Raw genomic sequence first — 23,041 nt, 5'->3', positions numbered from 1 at the left:
CCGACAACACGACCACCTTCAAGGCAGCCACCCGCAAACACCACCAGCTGATTCGATCCACCAAGAAATCAGCATTCAAGAATCGACTCGACAACAACGCCCATAACAGCAAGGAACTATTCAACATCGTCAAAGAATTCACCAACCCCACCGCAGCCTCAAACGACATCACTCCCTCCCAAGACCTCTGCGATTCGTTATCCTCCTTCTTCTACAACAAAATCGCTGACATACATAACAGCTTCGAAAACAGTTCCAACGAACAATCCTCTCCACCCCCATCAGAACCTAAACCGCCCTCTAACAACCTCAGCGCCTGGAACCCAATCACCACTGAAGACACTATCCGCCTTATGAATTCCATCGAATCCGGCTCGCCAACCGACCCCTGTCCTCACCACATCTTCAACAAAGCAGACTCCATCATCGCACCCCATCTCTGTGATGTCATCAACTGATCCTTCAACTCTGCTACCTTCCCAGAAAGCTGGAAACATGCCGAAGTCAGCGCCCTCCTGAAGAAACCCACAGCAGACCCCTCTGAACTTAAAAACTACCGCCCCATATCCCTCCTCCCATTCCCGGCCAAAGTCATAGAAAAAGCCGTCAATAGCCAGCTCGCCGCCTTCCTCGAATCCAACAACTCCCTCGATCCCTCGCAATCCGGCTTTCGAGCCAAACACAGCACCGAAACCGCCCTCATCGCAGCAACAGACGACATCCGAACACTACTAGACAACGGAGAAACAGTGGCCCTCATTCTACTCGACCTCTCCGCCGCCTTCGACACTGTCTGTCACAGCACCCTCATACAACGCCTCAGCAACATCGGCATAAAAGAAAAAGCCTTGGACTGGATCATCTCGTTCCTAGCTGGGAGAACTCCGAGAGTCCGACTTCCCCCATTCAAATCAGAGGCCACCGAAGTCATCTGCGGTGTACAACAAGGATCATCACTCAGTCCCACCCTCTTCAACGTTTACATGAGTCCACTCGCTTCCATCGCGCGTCAACACAACCTTAACATCATCTCCTACGCTGACGACACCCAGCTGATCCTTTCCCTCACCAAAGACCCCAACACTGCCAAAACCAATCTTCACGAAGGCATGAAAGAAGTAGCCGTATGGATGAAAAACAGCCGCCTAAAACTTAACTCAGACAAAACGGAAGTGCTCATCCTAGGATCATCCCCCTCCGCTTGGGACGACTCATGGTGGCCTTCGGATCTAGACTCAGCACCCATACCCACAGACCACGCACGTAACCTTGGCTTCATCCTAGACTCCTCACTCTCGATGACCAAACAAGTCAACGCCGTCTCATCCTCCTGCTTCAACGTACTTCGTATGCTCAATAAAATCTTCCACTGGATCCCCGCCGAGACAAGAAAGACTGTCACCCACGCACTGGTTACGAGTCGACTAGACTACGGAAACACCCTCTACGCCGGAATTACAGCCAAATTACAGAAAAAACTCCAACGCATCCAAAACGCATCAGTGAGACTCATTTTGGACATCCCTCGCCAAGTTCACATTACCGGTCACCTGAAAGACCTCCACTGGCTTCCCGTCAACAAGAGAATAACATTCCGTCTCCTCACCCACGCACACAAGGCCCTCTACAAACTAGGGCCCGAATGCCTCAACACTCGACTATCCTTCTACACACCCACCCGCCAACTAAGATCCTCCAATCAAGGCCTCGCCGCAGTTCCGCGTATCCAAAGATCCACCATGGGAGGTAGATCCTTCTCCTACTTGGCGGCCAAGACTTGGAACTCACTCCCCACTCACCTCCGCCTTACACAGAACCACATCTCCTTCAGAAAAGAACTTAAAACCTGGCTATTCGATAAATAATTAACCCCCTCCCCAAGCGCCTTGAGACCCTCTGGGTGAGTAGTGCGCTATATAAATTCTTGAACTTGAACTTGAACTCACTGTTTTAGTATAGGGCTCGTGCACCTTGGAAAGGCTTTATATGTTATGATCACAAGAAGGTATAAAAAATTGTTAGCTTTCACTAAAAGCCACCTTATCTCAGTTCTATGCACATCTGAAGCGATGCCCCATTACAAAAAGACTCTACATTACGCAACTATCCAAGAAGGGTGTTTATCCCATAAAATTGGGGGAAGCTGAATACTAGTTCATCTGAAGAAGGGTGCAAAGTGCTCCTTTCTTAATTGCTGGCACCAAAAAGAGATATTGCTTTATGTGCTGCCCGGATGGTAACCAAATGTGAGGAGGGGGTATAATATGTAACTATAACACCCCATGCTCTTCACAGAATGCCCTTTTTAGGTCTCGCAGCACTGTTAGGACTTCATGTAGGGGCTTCTGAAAGCTGACCACACGCTTGTGCGTGTGGTTTTGTTCTTGTTGCAGGCTATTGGGCGTTGAGTGCGTCTTTCTAACAAAGACAGCACGCAATTGAGCAAATGCGGGCACATGTCCCGCATTTTCCCCGCCCATGGCCTATTGGTGTCTGTTAGACCTGGCACCATTGGCGTGGGTCTCCCTTCCATTTTTGCTGTTGCATCATATATATTTTTGCTGGTGTTAGATGCTCTGAGCACTGTGCCACTGCTGTCCAGTGCGACAGTGGAAGTGCTCCCTATTGTAAATTGATGTATGGATTAGTGATTCCATGATTGGATATTTGGTTTACTTGTCAGACCCTAGTACAGTGCACTGAGTGTGCCCAGGGCGTGTAATCCAAATGCTGGTGGTGGGCCTGCAGCACTGGTTGTGCCACCCACAGAAGCAGCCTTGTAAAATGTGTCTAAGGTCTGCCATTGCAGAGCCTGCGTGCAGTCTGGTACTGTCATGCTGACGGGGCAAGTGCACCCACTTGCCAGTCCCCAAACCTTCCCTTTTCTTCATATCAGTCACCCCTATGGTAGGCCCAAGGGCAGGGTGCATTGTAAGTATAAGATAGGACAAGCCCTGATGTGTGTGGCATATCCTAATAGTGAATTACAGCCATTTTAGTTTTTCACTATTGCAAGGCTTCCTGTTCTCCATAGGCCAGAATGGGCTGTTAGATTATTACATGTTTATACTCCTCAGAGAACATGGTAGAAATTCGAGTTTAGTATGCCTGAACTCAGAATGATAAAATACATATTTTAGTGAATTTGGTTTTAACATTCTGTGTTTGCAAATACCACTTTTAGAAAGTAGGTATTTGCTTGCCTAACCTGTCAAGCCTGCCTCCGCTAGGTTGTGTATTCCGTTGCCTGGTTTTGTGAGTAACAGGGCTGGGGGATTCCAAGAGACAGGATGAGTTAGCCCAGTGATGAATAGAGATCTGCATCTAGATGGGAGGGAGGAGTTGCACCTGAACCTTGAATATGACGGTGCCTGCCTTCCACAATGCTGGCTCCACCTCCTGGGGAGCGGCTGATGTCTCTGCCCTGCACACTGAAAGAAGAAAAGGAGTCCTGTCAACAAAGTGTTCCAGGACTGTATTTGCCTTCCACAATGCTGGCTCCACCTCCTGTGGGGCGTCTGATGTTTCTGCCCTGCAATGTGAAAGGAAAGGAGAAGTCTGGTAAACAGAGTGCTCAGGAACTGGTTTGGACTGGGCAAAGGCACCTCTCCACTCAGAGAACAAAGGATTTTGGGGCATAAATATTGTGACCCTGATTCCATGCAATTAGATCACTTTTGAACTACAAGAAGAAACCTTTACTGAGGAGAGGAACCTGAAGAAACTGAGGAGAGACTATTCCCAAGCTGAAGTGCTGCTTGGGGGATTGGCCTGAAGTGGTTGCCTTACTGCCAAAGGAAGGAGAAAGAAATGTTGTGTACTTTGCTTTCATCTTGTGAAGGATCTCCAAGGGCTTGGAAAAGAGCTTGCCTCCTGCTGAAGTCTCAGGGACAACAGACTTTAACCCCCAGCTCCCCAGAGTTCTTTTGGAAGTGCCTGCTGCTGTTTTGGGCCTTCTGAGGAACTGCATGTCGCAATGAGCTGGAAGCGCGACTCAACGAGAAGAAGTGTGTTGCCATCGCTGGGCCTGCCATCGCAACTCCGAAGGAGGGTGTCGCCGCTGGAACTGTCGCACTGCACCGCATCGGAGAGAAGCGTGCCGCAATGAAGAGGAAGCGTGTCGCCGTCGCTGCTGCTGCCATCACAACTCCGAAGGAGGGTGTCGCCACTGTAGTTGTCGCACTGCACCGCATCAGGAGAAGAATCTCGCAACAAGGTCGGAGCGTGTCGCCGTCGCTGTGCCTGCCGTCGCAACTCCGAAGGAGGGTGGCGCCGCTGGAACTGTCGCACTGCAACGCATCGGAGAAGAGCACCTTGCATCCCCGAGAAGCGCGCCGCCATCGGAGCTGCAGCTGTCGCATCTTGGATGTCGCCGCTGTAGTTGTCGCATCGTGCGGAAGCTTCACGCATCATGGGAGAAGAGTGTCGACGCTGGAGCTGCTGCCCTCTCATCGCGGAACAAGGGTGTCGCCGCTGCAGTCCACGCATCGAACTGAGAACCTCTCGCATCCCCGAGAAGCGTGCCGCCTCTCGAAGATCTTCACGTCTTTATTTCTTTGTACCTGAATACAGATTGAATAAAGGCCTCATGGGGTGTAGAATCCCACAAAGTGTATACTCAGAGCCCTCCATTTTTCTCCCAAATAATAAAGAAAAATTTAGAAAGTCTGAAATTGCCAGGTAACTCATTTCTAGTTCAATATATAGATGACTTGTTAATAGTATCTAAGACAAAAGAGAACTGTAAACTAGATAATATGCCTAGTTAAATAACCTAGTTGAAAATGGCCATTAGGTCCCCTTGACTAAAATGCAGTATTGTGAAAAAGAAGTCATTTATCTCGGACACCATTTTTGTAAGAGTGTGAGGAAAGTCGCTTAAGAGCGTGTTTCTGTAATTCTGAAATTGAAACTGCAGACTACAGAGAGGGAGGTTCAGATCTTTCTTGGAATTGTTGGGAACTGTTGTGCGTGGATTCTAAAGTTTTCCTTATTTGCGAAACCTTTAGTAAGATTGACATATAATGATGTACAAGATCCAGTACCATTTGATGATGAGTGTCTTGAGGCATTTAAGAAATTGAAAGAGAGTTTGCGTCATGTGGCAACACTTGGGATGCCTGATTACAATATGATGTTCTTCCTATTCTGTCATGAAAAAAATGGATGTGCACTTTCAAATCTCACCCAGAAACATGGAGGACTAATGGGTCCAGTGGCATATCTTTCAAGCGTATTCAATTCAGTAGCTGTAAGTCTTCCAGGTTGTTTGAAAACGGTTGCAGAAGTTTGTCTGGCAAGTAAACAAAATGAAGAAATTGTGATGGGCAATAAATCAATTGTCTTTGTCCCTCAATCAGTCTAGATTGTTTTGACAAGGACAAGAACACAGCACATAGCGATAGATTGACACATTGGGTGAAAACTATTCTGGCAGCGAGCAGTATCCCTGTGTGCTGGTAGGTGGCGTGATTGGCTCCCTGCAGTGGTGCCATATGTGCCGTAGGTGATGTACACGTCAACTATAAAGGTGCTTCCTTGGCGCACTGACGTCAATTACTTTTCATGATTGTCCGCGCCCGGAATACAGAGCCATGAAGTGCACTGACACTTGTGTGCCCAACTAGGGCCCTGAAAGGGGTCAGCCCTGACCCTAGAAACTTGTACTCAGAGCGGGGAGGATGATGGGTCGGTAAGGAATCTGTGGCTAGATACGGTCTCTAACCAATAATGCGTTACCGAAGGTAAGTAACTTGTTCATCTTATAGAGACATCTACACGCAGATTCCTTACCTTTGAACAGACACCCAAGCAATGGTGGACTGCAGACAAATTCTAAACTACAAATTCCTGCAGGACCGAACGGGCAAAGTGCCCATCTCTGCGGACCTGACTGTCCAGACGGTATTGTTTGGTAAACATGTGTAGGGGCGCCATGTTGCTGTCCGGCAAAAGTCCAGGACTGGGACCCCATGTGCTAACACAGTAGTCACAGCAGCTTTAGCCTTGGTGGAATGAGCCCTTAAGCCCTCAGGGGGCTGCTTCTTGACCAGTGCATAGCAGATTTTAATACAGAGAACCACCCAGCGCAAAATGGTTTGTTTCTGTACCGCCTGACCATTCATCGCTCCATCATACCCCACAAAGAGTTGGTCATCCACCTGAACTCTAGTGTGTGGTCAAAGTAGAACAACAACCCTCTCTTGGGTCCAGGCGATGGAGTCATTCCTCTTCTTTTGAGGGATGTGGAGGAGTGTATAAAGTGGGCAAGGTGACAGGTTGGCCCACATGGAAAGGTGTTACCACTTTCGACAGGAAAGAGTCCCTAGTGTGTAGCACCACTGTATTTGGAAAAACAGACAGAAGTGAAGGCTTGAATAATAAAGCATGCAGCTCACTCACCCTAGGGGCAGATGTGATTGCCACTAGAAAGGCTGTCTTGAGCAGATGGAAGGGACAATTATGAAGAGGCTCAAAACGAGTACAGATTAAGCAAATGAGAACCAAATTAAAGTCCCACTGAGGCATAAAGAAAGGAGAGGGGAGAAACAGACCCTTGAGAAACCTAGTCACAATAGGGGACTTAAATAGGAAGCGTTGGTCAAGCAGCAGCAAAAATTCAGACAGAGCGGAAAGATAACCCTTTGGAGTTGCCAGAGCAGAGCCTTGCTTGGCAAGGGTAAAAATTAAAAGAAGAATATCAGAAAGGGAAGTAGAAAGAGGGCCAAAAAACTTTTCTCTACAATATAATACAATATTGTTCCACCGGCAGGCGTACACCGTCTTGGTGGAGGGACGCCTGTCTGCTAATATAACATTACAGACTTCAGGAGGAGTGTCACAAGCAGTCAACTGTTGCTGCTCAATCTCTACGCAAAAGGGCGTAGAGTTAAAAGGTTTGGTGGAGAACCCTCCCCTGCTGCTGCGACAGAAGAACCGCCCAGAGGGGCAGCCTGATCGGAGGAGTGATTCTCATGCTGAGAAAATCGGGATACCCGCCTCTGCATGCCCAGTCTGGAGCCACAAGGATGACTTGGGCCTGGTCGTTCCTGATTTTCTTGAGCACTATGGACAGAAGTGGTTTCCATGGAAAGGCATACAGGAGGCCTGAGCTCCAAATGAGATGAAAAGCATCTCAGAGCGAGAGCCACCTTGGAAATTCAATGATTCCTGTGGAATAATATAATCTATACTTGTAATAAAAAGCACAATCACAATATAAAGGGTTGACTAATGGCAGAGGGCGAAGGAACCACCAACACAAATGATTCAGTGTAACATATTTTATAAATTTTCGAACAAAAATAGGTAGATACATTGTTTACATCTTAATCAAAGAAACATTTGTGCATTGTGTCCCAAGTGAAACGGGAACCTAAATCTAAGTGACAATATGAGTCTTATAAAAAGTCGACCATTATCAAGATGATTTCTATGTCGACAGCAGCTATATACAGTGATACGTGCTGGGCAATGGTTCGGATATCCCGTCAGCCGAAATATAAATCCCATTATGTCCTATGGGATTTACATTGCGGCGAATGGGTTATCCGTCACCGCTGTGACAGAGTATCGCGTCTGCTGAGATCTAAATCAGGCCCATAGTCTCTGTGATGTTAAATACGTTCTATGAAAGTTATTAAATTGTATTAACCTAAAAATACCACTGCTTGATATTGTTTTTCCTGGTGTGCACATTTTATCCCATTCTGTTCTAGTATGGGTTTCATACAGTCACATAAGCTTGGATCTTAGTGGGTGGTATGTTAGCACAAGCTATCATTCTCACTCCCTAAATTCATGATTAATTAGTTCTAGAACTTATCTCAAAACGATATAACTTCTATTCACCAAACTCTTTGTTGTTCCCACAATTTTCTTTGATAATCTGGTCGCTCAGTGGTGCGGGGTCACCAATAACCCTTGCCAACCCATTATTGACAATCTGTCAAGAGTACAAGGCTGTCCCTCATATATGCTTTTGTTCTCTTCTGCCGAGTACATGAAGTGTGCAGCTGCTTGAATATTTCTCCTTGGTAGATGTTGTCATATTTATGTGTTTGTCTAGAAGTTCCAACAAGTTTTAAATTGTTCCTTTTATCCCCAGCTTTTTCTTATTTATTTTTGTCATGGGAAAGTTGGGTCTTTTTCAATGTCCAAAACACGGGTCATTGATCACCTTATTAAAACTGGGCATCTCAGCATACTTTACCAAGCACGGTTCCGTTGACATGGATCCATGTAACTTACATAGAGTGAATCTAGATACAAAGTGGAGATGCACTAACAAGGGTGGGGGTTGCTGAGGAGAGGGGAAGCGTGGAATGAGACAAGTGGGCACAGCTGAGTAGAAAGTTGAGTGACAGCTGTAGAATGGGAGAAGGCTAGGAGTGAGATAGCGGTGGGTGAGAGAGGGATGGGAGTGAAACTGTTTTACCAGTCATTTGGAATTGTGGTGCTTACCCTAATTTGCCATTGGTTGACTAGGTAGGTTTCCTGCCTGTTATTAAAGTGGATAAGGGACTGAGCATTTTATATATGAACTGGGATGAGATTCTAGTTCATAGCATATGAAAAAGCCTGGTGTGATGTCTTTTTCTTGCTGCATTTACTTCTCCTTTACTGACTTCGAGTCTACTGGTGATGGCGCTACAAGATATTCAGGCTGCACTGAAGGTATTCATCTTTGTTGCACAGTATGGTGTAGCTGGTTTCAATATGTAGCAACCAGGCAGAGGTAACCAGTCTTTAGAAGTTATATCATCATCTTGCACTTGTGCCTTCTTTTGAGCCTGCACAGAGGATGGTCTGCATTGGAGCCAGGTGAACCTCAGGGATGGAGGACAGCGCAGTGTTTGTAGACTCATCAAGGTGGTAAAAGATAAGAGCATGAGTTATGGTTTTGAAACCTGCTTCCAGTAGCAAGGGTTCTCTTTTTGAAGCCTGGAGTATTTATCCAAAGCAGTCTTCATCTTTGGTAGGCAGGAGGAATTCTTCTCCTGCTGTACTCCTGGGTGTGGAACATTATCCTTCACCTTATTCACCAATGTTTATACATTCTTCACTTCCACAAGGAGCTGAAATCCAAAATCTTGAAGCAACACCTTGTCACTACTGAGGAGTTCCACTCGCATCCTGTCCTCTCCGTCTCTCAGCTCTGCAACTCTCCTCACTGCTCTGACCCTACCCCTAAAACTCATGCCAACACTGTTCCGTCAACTATTGTGAACCCCCTCTCTGCAATTCCCCCTTTCCCAAGAGGGAAACTAAGATCTTTCTGATGAGTAAGTTCCTTCCATAAGCAAGACTATTCACCAACTAAGCCTTGATTTAGAGATGACTAATAGATAACAATATTGGAAGTCTTTAGAAAATCACCAACGCTAAGATGATACCAGTGATTGGTGCGATGCTAACCCGGGGGCTGGAGAAGATAGAGGTATAAGAAAAGTCACTAAAATCAATCATATATGGAAAGACCTAGTACATCTATATTATATATTTAGTCCCTAACCTACCTCAGAACATTAGTTATTCGTGTTTAAACATGTACCGCACCTCATTTATTTTTATCTTACATTATCTTCCCTCATCGACCCGGTGTGGAAGTATACCTAACTAATTTCTTTACAGTCAACATGTATATTATATATGTCATGTTCTTAACCTATTCCATGTTTTTGTTAAGCGCTCTGATACCCAAGGGTCATGTTCGCGCTATAGAAAACTTTCAATAAATAAATAAATAGGTTTGTGCTTATCACATACATACATAATATATACAAATACATACAAAATATTTTTAAAATCCACACCTTTTAAAATATAGGCAGGTGCCCATTGAAGATAAAATAATCTGTAACCAAAGTTTGGGATCCTACTTTCTCGTGAGAGAAACGTATGTCACTGCAATCCACGTGAAGGTTCAGGAGCAGGGGAATAAGGTGAAAAAGCACCAATTTTTTTCTTGACCTAACAAATGCAACTTAGTTTTCACCAAAGTAAATAGTGCCGTAACTTCTAGCAAAACATATGACAATTTCAACATTTGCTAAGGCAGACATGTTGGGAGAAGCTCCAGACCATACATATCAAATTGTTAGAAAATAAAACACATCAAGTTTGCATTTGATCTAAAAAGGAAATTCTCTCTGATATGTTAACTAATTGTCTTCTGTGTACTATGAACAGAAGAAGTTATGATCCTTAACGGAAACCGTCTGTCCTGCCCTTGGTCCACGCCCTACTCGAAGTTATCACGTTTGACAGCTGTAAATCCAGTTATAACTGTTCCTGGTCCATCGATCATAAAGGTGTGCCCAGAGCTATTAGCTACACCTTAAACTTTAGAGTAAGTATGAACTGCCATTTTGATAGGATAAACTGAGGAGAGTCCACAACTTTAGAGCCGGTGATAACATATGAACTGGCAGATTGCCTGTTTGAACTCATTTACCTGTGTTACAAACTAGATATACGGATGGCAGGAAGTGGGAACGTGGCAGGGAGGGAAGCAGAAAAGAATAATGCAGAAAACGTGTCTAGAAAATATTCTGTTGAGTGTTTTAGTCCACAGCTGACCGTTCGTGCTTACTGAGGATTTTAATGAGATTCAGGAGACCGTTGGGGGTTCGCTGGGTTGGTTCCGGAAGCTTGATGGTATGTATTACATTTTGTTATTTGTTCAAAGAACACAGAATTAGCAACATTACAGAATTCTAGAGATGCTGACTTGCAAAGTATTGCATTATCATCCCCAGACACAAACTATTTTTCCTTAATAATAACGATAGTAATGTTATCATTCATTTACGTTTGAAGGCTAGCATTAATGTGGGGTGGACCGGCTGGTGAATTTGATCAAAGGAGGGAAGGGGAGAACATCTTTGTATTTCAGATTCAATATCTGGGTGCATATCAAATATTGAGATAGCATATGTTAAACACAACAGTGCACAACCTAAGCAAAAATAGTGTGGAAACACATGGTGTGCCTAATGTAAAGCACAGTGTAAAAAGTGTAGAACCAAAATGTACCTTGGGGAAGGAAGCCAAACCCACTCTCCCTCTCTAGAGTTCCTCAACACCCAAAAGGTCGCCCAAGTCTTGATATCACTGCTTTGGGTCAGAAAGTACACCTCCATCTCTGGCTCAAAGGTTTGAGCGAGCTAGGGCATGCTGGGAGTAGCCTTATCGCCAGGCACAGGTCAAAGTCCTTCGATTTTCATGCACATTTTTTTACATTAGCCTAAACAGAAGGAACGTAATAAATAACTCACTGTTTTAGTATAGGGCTCATGCACCTTGGAAAGGCTTTATATGTTATGATCACAAGAAGGTATAAAAAATTGTTAGCTTTCACTAAAAGCCACCTTATCTCAGTTCTATGCACATCTGAGGCGATGCCCCATTACAAAAAGACTCTACATTACGCAACTATCCAAGAAGGGCGTTTATCCCATAAAATTGGGGGCAGCTGAATACTAGTTCATCTGAAGAAGGGTGCAAAGTGCTCCTTTCTTAATTGCTGGCACCAAAAAGAGATATTGCTTTATGTGCTGCCCGGATGGTAACCAAATGTGAGGAGGGGGTATAATATGTAACTATAACACCCCATGCTCTTCACAGAATGCCCTTTTTAGGTCTCGCAGCACTGTTAGGGCATCGCGAGACTTCATGTAGGGGCTTCTGAAAGCTGACCACACGCTTGTGCGTGTGGTTTTGTTCTTGTTGCAGGCTATTGGGCGTTGAGTGCGTCTTTCTAACAAAGACAGCACGCAATTGAGCAAATGCGGGCACATGTCCCGCATTTTCCCCGCCCATGGCCTATTGGTGTCTGTTAGACCTGGCACCATTGGCGTGGGTCTCCCTTCCATTTTTTCTGTTGCCTCATGTATTTTTGCTGGTGTTGGATGCTTTGGGCACTGTGCCACTGCTGTCCAGTGCCACAGTGCAAGTGCTCCCTATTGTAAATTGATGTATGGATTAGCGATTCCATGGTTGGATATTTGGTTTACTTGTCAGACCCTAGTACAGTGCACTGAGTGTGCTCAGGGCGTGTAATGCAAATGCTGCTGGTGGGCCTGCAGCACTGGTTGTGCCACCCAGAGAAGCAGGCTTGTAAAATGTGTCTAAGGTCTGCCATTGCAGAGCCTGTGTGCAGTCTGGTACTGTCATGCTGACGGGGCAAGTGCACCCACTTGCCAGTCCCCAAACCTTCCTTTTTCTTCATATCAGTCACCCCTATGGTAGGCCCAAGGGCAGGGTGCATTGTACGTATAAGGTAGGACAAGCCCTGATGTGTGTGGCATGTCCTAATAGGGAAATACAGCCATTTTAGTTGTTCACTATTGCAAGGCTACCTGTTCTCCATAGGCCAGAATGGGCTGTTAGATTATTACATGTTTAGACTCCTAACAGACTCAGAGAACATGGTAGAAATTCGAGTTTAGTATGCCTGAACTCAGAATGATAAAATAAATATTTTAGTGAAGTTGGTTTTAACATTCTGTGTTTGCAAATACCACTTTTAGAAAGTAGGTATTTGCTTGCCTAACCTGTCAAGCCTGCCTCTGCTAGGTTGTGTATTCCGTTGTCTGGTTTTGTGAGTGACAGGGCTGGGGGATTCCAAGAGACAGGATGAGTCAGCCCAGTGATGCATCTAGATGGGAGGGAGGAGTTGCACCTGAACCGTGAATAGGGCGGTGCCTGCCTTCCACAATGCTGACTTCACCTCCTGGGGAGCGGCTGATGTCTCTGCCCTGCACACTGAAAGAAGAGAAGGAGTCCTGTCAACAAAGTGCTCCAGGACTGTATTTGCCTTCCACAATGCTGGCTCCACCTCATGTGGGGCGTCTGATGCTTCTGCCCTGCAATGTGAAAGGAAAGGAGAAGTCTGGTAAACAAAGTGCTCAGGAACTGGTTTGGACTGGGCAAAGGCCCCCCTCCCCTCAGAGAGCAAAGGATTTTGGGGCATAAATATTGGGACCCTGATTCCATGAAATCAGATCACTTTTGGACTACAAGAAGAAACCTTTGCTGAGGAAAGGAACCTGAAGAAACTGAGGAGAGACTATTCCCAAGCTGAAATGCTGCTTGGGGGATTGTCCTGCAGTGGTTGCCTTACTGCCAAAGGAAGGAGAAAGGAACTTTGCTTTCAACTTGTGAAGGATCTCTAAGGGCTTGGAAAAGAGCTTGCCTCCTGCTGAAGTCTCAGGGACAACAGACTTCAACCCCCAGCTCCCCAGAGTTCTTTTGGAAGTGCCTGCTGCTGTTTTGGGCCTTCTGAGGAACTGTGTGTCGCAAGGAGCTGGAAGCGCGACTCAACGAGAAGAAGCATGTCGCCGTCGCTGGGCCTGCGTCGCAACTCCGAAGGAGAGTGTCGCCGCTGAAACTGTCGCACTGCACTTCATCGGAGAGAAGCGTGTCGCAATGAAAAGTAAGCGTGCCGCATCTGGAAGATCTTCACGTCTTTATTTCTTTGTATCTGAACTTTGCCGCATTTCCATTGCTGCAACATTGCTTGTCGTGGAAGCGCAACGCAACCTAAGGTACATTGACGCAAAGTGTCGCATCTAAGAACTGAACTGAACTAAGCTTAAATCTACCATCTTAAAGTAATAGTTTTGTGTATTTTTGGCGTTTATGGTCTTGTGGTAACTCTATATAAAGTATGCCTATTTTTGATATAAAAACCTAGTGTGGTGTCCATCTGTAGTGTTGTCACTGGGTTACTGTAAGTGGCCACAAATGCTTAACACACAACGCCTCTGAGATAAGCCTTGACTGCTCGTGCCAAGCTACCAAGGGGGTGAGCAGGGGTTATTTTAGGAGTGTAATCCCCTTATCCTGACTAGAGGCGAGCGTCCCTATTTGTCACAAGTACCGACCTGTGCCAACTAGAGATCCCCAAATCTAACATGGGTGGTTAGCAGAAGGGATTCTGGATTTGCATTTGTGACTCATGTACAGTGATTGGTAAACACTACTTAGTGAGTGCAGACCATAATGATACCACATACTTTTTAGTAGATTCCTTTTTGGATTTTTGTTCTATTTTTGAAAGATGCCTGGATCAGTTGTAGTAGAGAGAGCAGAATCGGTAGCCTCTCTTAATTGTGAATGGGAAGAAGAGAGGCTAGAAAGCTACAAAGTAAAGCACCTGAAGTATTTTTGCAAGAAATTCAAGGTTTCCACTGTTGGGTGCACCAAGAAAGAAGAATTCTACAAGGCGCTGAGGGCCTGGGTAGAAGCAAGGAAAACTCCTGAGATTGAGGAGGATGACAATGCAGAAGTACAACAGGAAGAGCCATTGAGCTCAGGAGGAAGGAAGGCACCTCCCCCCGCATGTAGCATTGGTTCTGGTAAAAGTCTGTCTCCAGAGGAGTTGGAGGGCAGAGAGAGAAATAGAAGGCATGAAATGGAGCTGACAAAACTGAAGTTAAGTGGGCAGTTAGAATTTAAAATGCAAACAAGGAGGTTAGCCCCGGAGGAAAAGAAAATGCAGTTTGACCATGAGAAGGTTTTGAGGGAGTTGGATTTAAAAGCTAAAAGTTTGGAAAGTACTCCCTCTGGTGGCAGTGTACCATCAGTACATGTAGAAAGTAGAGTGTATATTCCCAAGGATGTGGTAAAGGAGTTTTACAAAAATGATGATATTCGTCAGTGGTTCAGAGCCTATGAGGTAGCCATGTCTTCCCACCGGGCCCCTGAAAGAGATTGGGGAGCGGGGTTGTGGGGAAGGTTCCTTAGTGAGGGGTGGGACACATTGTTAGAGTTGCCTTCTGATGTCCACAATTCACACAGCCACATGAAAGATACATTGATGTCTAGATATGGTTTGACACCTGAGCTCTATAGGCAGAGGTTCAGGAAATGCAAAAAGTTAGAAAACAGTACTTGGGTTGAATATGTCACTTTCTTTTGCAGAGCATTGATGGTTGGGCAAAGGGCAGCAAGGTTAATGATTTTCAAGGTCTCTTTGATTTGATTGCTTGGGAGCACTTGTCTGATAATTGTTTTCCAGAGCTGCGCCAGCATCTGATAGATAGCAAGCTGACTAACCCTAGGAAGCTTGCTGAGGAGGCGGACCGCTGGGCGAGCACCCGGGTCTACAAGGGTCACATGGGAGACTCAGCCAAAGGTGGGCAGGGTCGCCAGCAGAAGAGTGGGGGGGACAAGGGTAAACAGAAGGAGTTACGCAAAGGGCCCCAAAGTAGTCCCCAAGGAAACCAAGGGAAGGGTTCCCAGCCTTCCCCTGAGAGAAAGCAAGGGGCCCGACAGGTAGTCCTGATCCCCAGGGGCCCCTGAAATGTTACAAGTGTGGCGACCTAGGTCATAAGGCGAATGATACCAGGTGCCGCCTGCTTGGTAAACAAGCACCCACTGGTGCTTCGCCCGGCAGATGGCTAGTGTAGCCTTGGGGGAGGAGATTGAAGTCCAAGGTGGGTGGGGTCCCACACAGATGACCCTGGTCTCTTTAGGAGACTGTGAGATGGTCTCAGAAGCTCAGCTGCCCAGGAACACTAAGAAATATGGGCAGCGAGTGACCGTCAATGGCCAAAAGGTGGAGGCTCTTAGAGACACAGGAGCAAGTGTGACAGCTGTCAGGTGTCACCTGGTGTCTCATGAGCAGATTGTCCCTCATGCATTTTGCCGAGTTGTTAACGCAGAAAACACAGAGAGTCATTGTCCAATGGCTCAGGTTCCCTTTGAGTGTGGGGGGAGGTCTCTGGTACTCTTCAGGTAGCTGTGAGGCCCGCCATGCCTGTTGACTGTTTGTTGGGGAACGATTTGGAGAGCTCCCCTTGGGAAAAGGTGGAGAAAACAACTCACTTGAAGATGGTTGGACTGCCTGACTGGGCGTACGTAACCACCCAGTCAATGTCAGCCAGTAGGGGCTTCAGGAGAACCTGGAGCCTGAGAGGGAGGCCCAGGAACCTGCCTTAGAGAGAAGTGGCAAGGAGCACGGAAAACCGGCCCCGAAGTTCCCACGGCCCAGGAGGAGGTAGACCCAGAGGGGGATGCCCTGGAGCCTACTGGGGAACAGATAGCTGAACTGGGGGACCTGCCTGAGCTGACTCATTGGCAGCAAGAAGGAGGCCCCTCCAAGAAAGACTTCTGCAAGGAGCAAAAAGAGTGCCCTTCTCTTTGTGGGCTAGCGGCAACAGGCTGCAAGCCAGGCAGCAGGTGATCAGTCAAGGTCACACTTGATTTACTGGGAGAATGGTATCCTGTATAGTGAGCCTAAGGTTGCTGAACCTGGGTCAGCCTGTGTGCTGGTGGTACCCCAGAAGTTCAGAGCCTTCCTACTGGGGCTGGCTCATGATGTGCCATTAGCAGGATATTTGGGACAAGACAAGACCTTTGAAAGGCTTGTCCCCCACTTTCCTTGGCCCCAGGTGCGCATGAGTTCAGACACTCATTGCAGGACGAGTCAGACTTGCCAGGCAAGTGGAAAGAGTGGGAGGAAGCACAAGGCTCCTCTCCAGCCATTCCCTGTGGTCAGTACCCTCTTTGAGCGGGTGGGGATTGACATAGTGGGGCCACTGGACCCCAAGACAGCCATGGGCAACAGGTTCATCCTGGTCTTGGTGGACCATGCCACCCGGTACCCAGAAGCCATACCTCTGAGGACAGTGACGGCCCCTGTGGTGGGAGAAGCACTGATGGGAATTTTCTCCCGAGTGGGATTCCCTCGCGAGGTAGTGTCTGACCGGGGTACCAACTTTATTTCTAAGTATATGAAGTCCCTGTGGCAGGACTGTGGTGTAACTTACAAGTTCACCACTCCTTACCACCACCAAGGAAATGGGTTGGTTGAAAGGTTCAACCGGACCCCAAAAGGCATGATAATGGATCTTGAGGAACCCATGAGGCGTAAGTGCGACGTCCTCTAACCATGCCTACTGTTTGCATACCGGGAGGTGTCACAGAAATCTCTAGGGTTCAGTTCCCTTGAGCTTCTCTATGGACACCCGGTCAGAGGACCTCTGAGTCTGGTTAAAGAAGGCTGGGAGAAATCTCACAGGAAACCTCCCCAGGATGTATATAGCTACATGCTGGCCTTCAGGAATCAGACCACGCGCTTCAGTCAACTCGCTCAGGCGAATCTGGATGCCAGCCAGGAGGAGATGAAGCGCTGGTATGACCAGAATGCCACTCTGGTAGAGCTTCAACCAGGAGAGAAGGTGTGGGTCATGGCCCCAGTGGAGCCCTGTGCGCTCCAAGATAAGTGGACCGGACCTTTTGAGGTTGTGGAGCGCAAGAGTCCAGTTACATACTTGGTGGACTTGTGGTCTCCTAGGAACCCCTTGAGGGTCCTACATGTCAACTGCCTTAAGCCCCACTTAGAGAGGTCAGAAGTGGGCATGCTCTTGGCAACAGATGCTGAGATGGAGGAGGAGACTGAGCCTCTTACTGACCTCTTGTCAGCCTCAGAGCAAGATGGGTCAGTGGATGGTGTTAACCTCTCTTCCGCCCTGACCCATGAGCAACAGAATGACTGCCGCCAGTTGATGGGACAGTTTTCTGATCTGTTCTCCCTGATTCCTAGTATCACAGATTGGTGTGTCCATGATGTGGATACAGGAGACAGCTTACCTGTGAAGCACAAGTCCTACAGGGTATCTGACAGGGTGAGGGCTTGCATCAAAGAGGAGGTCTCAAAGATGCTTGCGCTAGGGGTGATTGAGTCCTCCAGCAGTCCTTGGGCCAGCCCAGTGGTCTTGGTCCCGAAGGCTGCAGCACCGGATGCCACACCCGATCTCTGGTTCTGTGTGGACTACAGAGGGCTCAATTCAGTCACGAAGACTGACGTGCACCCCATCCCCAGAGCTGATGAACTCATTGATCAGCTAGGGGCTGCACGGTACCTCAGCACGTTTGATTTAACGTCTGGGTACTGGCAGATCGCCTTGACTGATGGGGCAAAGGAGAGGTCAGCATTCTCCACACTAGATGGGCATTTCCAGTTCCATGTTATACCCTTTGGGATGAAGAATGCCCCTGCCACCTTTCAGAGGTTGGTCAACCAGGTGTTGGTTGGACTGGAGGAATTCAGTGCCGCCTACCTGGATGACATCGCAGTGTGCAGTGCCAGTTGGGAGGAACATCTGCGCCACCTCTGGGAAGTGTTGTTGGCACTGCGGAGGGCAGGCCTCACGATCAAGGTGAGTAAGTGCCAGATCGGGCAGGGTTCTGTGGTGTACTGGGGACACCAAGTTGGGAGCGGCCAGGTGGCGCCCCTACAACCCAAGATTGAAACCATCCTGGCTTGGGAGCCACCCAAAACCCATACAGAGGTGAGAGCCTTCTTAGGTCTCACAGGGTATTACAGGAGGTTTGTCAAGGGGTATGGCAACATTGTTGCACCCTTGACAGAGCTGACTTCCAGGAAGCATCCCAAGAAGGTGATCTGGACTGACACCTGTCCAGGAGCTTTTGAGGACCTGAAAGCTGCCATGTGCACGGCACGCGTGCTCAGGGCACCCAACTTTTCAAGTGAGTTTATCTTTCAGACAGACGCTTCACAGCATGGTGTGGGGGCTGTTCTGTCACAGATGAATGAGGAGTGCCTAGATCAACCTGTAGCCTTTATCAGTAGAAGGTTACTTCCACGGGAACAGAGGTGGATTGCTACTGAGTGTGAGGCATTTGCTGTGGTCTGGGCACTGAAGAAGCTGAGACCATACCTGTTTGGGACTCACTTCCGGGTTTCAGACAGACCACAAGCCCATCAGATGGTTGATGCAGATGAGGGGTGAGAATCTAAAGCTGTTGAGGTGGTCTATTTCCCTACAGGGTATGGACTTTACAGTAGAACACCGTCCTGGTACAGAACACACGAACGCTGATGGTCTGTCCAGATTTTTCCACCTTAGTGAAGAGAACTCCCAGGGGTTAGGGTAGTTCTCCTCCACATTTCAGCTGGAGGGGACACGTGTTAGGCCTGGCACCATTGGCGTGGGTCTCCCTTCCATTTTTGCTGTTACCTCATGTATTTTTGATGGTGTTAGATGCTTTGGGCACTGTGCCACTGCTGTCCAGTGCCACAGTGAAAGTGCTCCCTATTGTAAATTGATGTATGGATTAGTGATTCCATGATTTGATATTTGGTTTACTTGTCAGACCCTAGTACAGTGCACTGAGTGTGCCCAGGGCATGTAAATCAAATGCTGCTGGTGGGCCTGCAGCACTGGTTGTGCCACCCACAGAAGCAGCCTTGTAAAATGTGTCTAAGGTCTGCCATTGCAGAGCCTGCGTGCAGTCTGGTACTGTCATGCTGACTGGGCAAGTGCACCCACTTGCCAGTCACCAAACCTTCCCTTTTCTTCATATCAGTCACCGCTATGGCAGGCCCAAGGGCATGGTGCATTGTGAGTATAAGGTAGGACAAGCCCTGATGTGTGTGGCATGTCCTAATAGTGAATTACAGCCATTTTAGTTTTTCACTATTGCAAGGTTACCTATTCTCCGCAGGCCAGAATGGGCTGTTAGATTATTACATGTTTATACTCCTCAGAGAACATGGTAGAAATTCGAGTTTAGTATGCCTGAACTCAGAATGATAAAACACATATTTTAGTGAAGTTGGTTTTAACATTCTGTGTTTGCAAATACCACTTTTAGAAAGTAGGTATTTGCTTGCCTAACCTTTCAAGCCTGCCTCTGCTAGGTTGTGTATTCCGTTGTCTGGTATTGTGAGTGACAGGGCTGGGGGATTCCAAGAGACAGGATGAGTCAGCCCAGTGATGAATAGAGAGATCTGCATCTAGATGGGAGGGAGGAATTGTACCTGAACCTTGAATAGGGCGGTGCCTGCCTTCCACAATGCTGGCTCCACCTCCTGGGGACTGGCTGATGTCTCTGTCCTGCACACTGAAAGAAGAGAAGGAGCCCTGTCAACAAAGTGCTCCAGGACTGTATTTGCCTTCCACAATGCTGGCTCCACCTCCTGTGGGGTGTCTCATGTTTCTGCCCTGCAATGTGAAAGGAAAGGAGAAGTCTGGTAAACAGAGTGCTCAGGAACTGGTTTGGACTGGGCAAAGGCCCCTCTCTCCTCAGAGAACAAAGGATTTGGGGGCATAAATATCGGGACCCTGATCCCATGAAATTAGATCACTTTTGGACTACAAGAAGAAACCTTTACTGAGGAGAGGAACCTGAAGAAACTGAGGAGAGACTATTTCAAAGCTGAAGTGCTGCTTGGGGGATTGGCCTGCAGTGGTTGCCTTACTGCCAAAGGAAGGAGAAAGGAACATTGTGTACTTTGCTTTTAACTTGTGAAGGATCTCCAAGGGCTTGGAAAAGAGCTTGCCTCCTGCTGAAGTCTCAGGGACAACAGACTTCAAACCCAGCTCCCCAGAGTTCTTTTGGAAGTGCCTGCTGCTGTTTTGGGCCTTCTGAGGAACTGCGTGTCACAAGGAGCTGGAAGCGCGTCTCAACGAGAAAAAGCGTGCCGCCGCCGCTGGGCCTGCCGTCGCAACTCCAAAGGAGGGTGTCGCCGCTGGATCTGTCACCCTGCACCGCATCAGAGAGAAGCGTGCCACTACGAAGAGGAAGCATGTTGCCGTCGCTGCTGCTGCCGTCGCAACTACGAAGGAGGGTGTCGCCGCTGGAACTGTTGCACTGCACCGCATCGAAGAAGAGCACCTCGCATCCCCGAGAAGCGCGCCGCCATTGGAGCTGCTGCTGTCGCATCTTGGATGTCGCCGCTGTAGTTATTGCATCGTGCGGAAGCTTCACTCATCGTGGGAGAAGAGTGTCGACACTGGAGCTGCTGCCGTCGCATCGCGGAACAAGGGTGTCGCCGCTGCAGTCCACGCATCGAACCGAGAACCTCTCGCATGCCCGAGAAGCGCGCCGCATCTGGAAGATCTTCACGTCTTTATTTCTTTGTATCTGAACTTTGCCGGATTTCCATCGCTGCGACATTGCTTGTCGTGGAAGCGCAACGCAACCTAAGGTACATTGACGCAAAGTGTTGCATCTAAGAACTGAACTGAACTAAGCTTAAATCTACCATCTTAAAGTAATAGTATTGTGTATTTTTGTCGTGTATGGTCTTGTGGTAACTCTATATAAAGTATACCTATTTTTTATATAAAAATCTTGTGTGGTATCCATCTGTAGTGTTGTAACTGGGTTACTGTATGTGGTCACAAATGCTTAACACACAACGCCTCTGAGATAAGCCTTGACTGCTCATGTCACGCTACCAAGGGGGTGAGCAGGGGTTATTTTAAGAGTGTAATCCCCCTTATCCTGACTAGAGGCGAGGGTCCCTATTTGTCACAAGTACCTACCTGTGCCAACTAGAGACCTCTAAATCTAAAAGTGTCTGTTACCCGCACAGCCGACATCTGTTTTGCATTATCATGCCTGATAATGCAAAACAGATGCCTGGCTGTCACCCACGCGTGCACACCGCTCGCTTGCTAGTAAACATTTTCTTTTTCTTTGCAAGGTCGGTTTCACTTATTCACACGCTGTTTTGTGTTTCTGCTGTCACGTTAAAACCATTTGTGGCATGATTTGCTGCTGGGTGTTATTTTTGTTTGTTTACATCCAGGACTGCAAATCTTTCTTTACTACACCTAGGCCGCTATAGCAACCGAACGTTTTACCCCCCTTCCCGAGGTACTGTGTGTCTGTTTCGCCCAAGTCAAGTGGTTCAATTGCCATTTTGTTACATATGGATCCTCAATTCCCGAAAAATGTATTTGAATAAACGCTATTTCACCTCTCGGTAATTTAAACACCGAAACATTGCTGCTGGTCCTTGGCTACAGCAACGTTGACTTTTTTCCCCAAAAAGTTTGCCACCAAAAGGCTGCAGAATCGACCCCTACCTCCCCGTTCCTGCTGCGACACACCACACACCTCAGGGGGAAGCCATAGGTCTCAATCCATGCAATGACAGGTCCCTCCCTGGGGTAGCAAAAGAAATCCGTACATTGGGGAAACAGTCCACCATGCTGCTAGGCGCAGGCTTCACTGCATCTGCTGCACCAATCATAACTCGTGGCTGACGTCAGACTTTCCCGTCTCACCATCGGGCCTCAGGGGCCCGGGCGTAGCCTGTAGGCCTCAGTTTTAGTAGTTCCGAATTGTGCGCTTTAGCATCAGGTTTGCTAGGTTTTCCCCTCTTTTTGTGGCTCTCCCTGTAAACCCTATGCTAAGGCGCTACCAAAGGAAGCGGCCATTTCTTTGCATAAGATAGGGCAACCAGGCAGCGCTGTGTCGCCTCCTGGGAATCAAGTGCACACCATGGAGCAGGCTTAGGTCTCGCTTACGGTTTAGGCCTAAACTTGTGCCAGTCTTACAGCTGTGATTCAAATGCTCTCTGGCACTGAAAGGCTCCTGCTGCAAACTTGTACTCGCCCCATCACCCTTTTGTGGCCCTTTATTACTCTTTCTGGCCCTTTATTACTCTTTCTGGATCACTGCACCACATGGGCCTTTTCATGGACTGAAAACCTGCAAGGCTCCCCTTTCAGCTTACTTTCAGCTGTAACTGGAGTCAAGCTATCCTGGCTGAAGACGGCTGATAGCCAGAAACCGGTCCTAGGATGCTTGATTCCGGTCCAGGAAAGACATGGCTTGGCAGTTCGGGCTGGACTGTTCCCATGAGGCACAGGGTCAAGGCTGATTTGCATATGGCCATGTCTGAACTGGGGTGGTGTGGAGTGCAAAAAAACGATGGATTTAGGCCCAGATCTCTGTACTGGGGTGAATGTATGAAATTGTTCTGCATTCTGTCCATCAACTGTTGGTTTTGCATTTGTCCCCCCGAGTGGGATGGGTATGCTCAGACGTGAGTCCCATGCTCTCCACACCACTGGAGTCAAGCTATCCTGGCTGAAGACGGCTGATAGCCAGAAACCGGTCCTAGGATGCTTGATTCCGGTCCAGGAAAGACATGGCTTGGCAGTTCGGGCTGGACTGTTCCCATGAGGCACAGGGTCAAGGCTGATTTGCATATGGCCATGTCTGAACTGGGGTGGTGTGGAGTGCAAAAAAACATGGATTTAGGCCCAGA

The 23,041-nt window shown here is 47.7% G+C and overlaps 2 protein-coding genes across 3 annotated transcripts in view; one reads left to right on the top strand and one right to left on the bottom strand.

Moving 5' to 3' along the window:
• PPIL6 (peptidylprolyl isomerase like 6) overlaps positions 1-23,041 on the bottom strand; it is a 212,890-nt gene that overhangs the window by 118,538 nt on the left and 71,311 nt on the right. The gene's annotated exons all lie outside the window — the stretch shown is intronic.
• Positions 10,551-23,041, top strand: part of ZBTB24 (zinc finger and BTB domain containing 24) — a 191,147-nt gene continuing 178,656 nt past the window's right edge. Inside the window, exon 1 of the mRNA XM_078648401.1 lies at positions 10,551-10,659. The gene's annotated coding sequence lies outside the window, so the exon portion shown is untranslated. The remainder of the gene's footprint in view (positions 10,660-23,041) is intronic.

The sequence above is a fragment of the Lissotriton helveticus genome, chromosome 6 (genome assembly GCF_964261635.1).
Source record: "Lissotriton helveticus chromosome 6, aLisHel1.1, whole genome shotgun sequence".
NCBI classification, from domain to species: Eukaryota; Metazoa; Chordata; class Amphibia; order Caudata; family Salamandridae; genus Lissotriton; species Lissotriton helveticus.
Note: the sequence above shows the minus strand (reverse complement) of the source record. Positions and strands in the feature narration are given on the sequence as shown.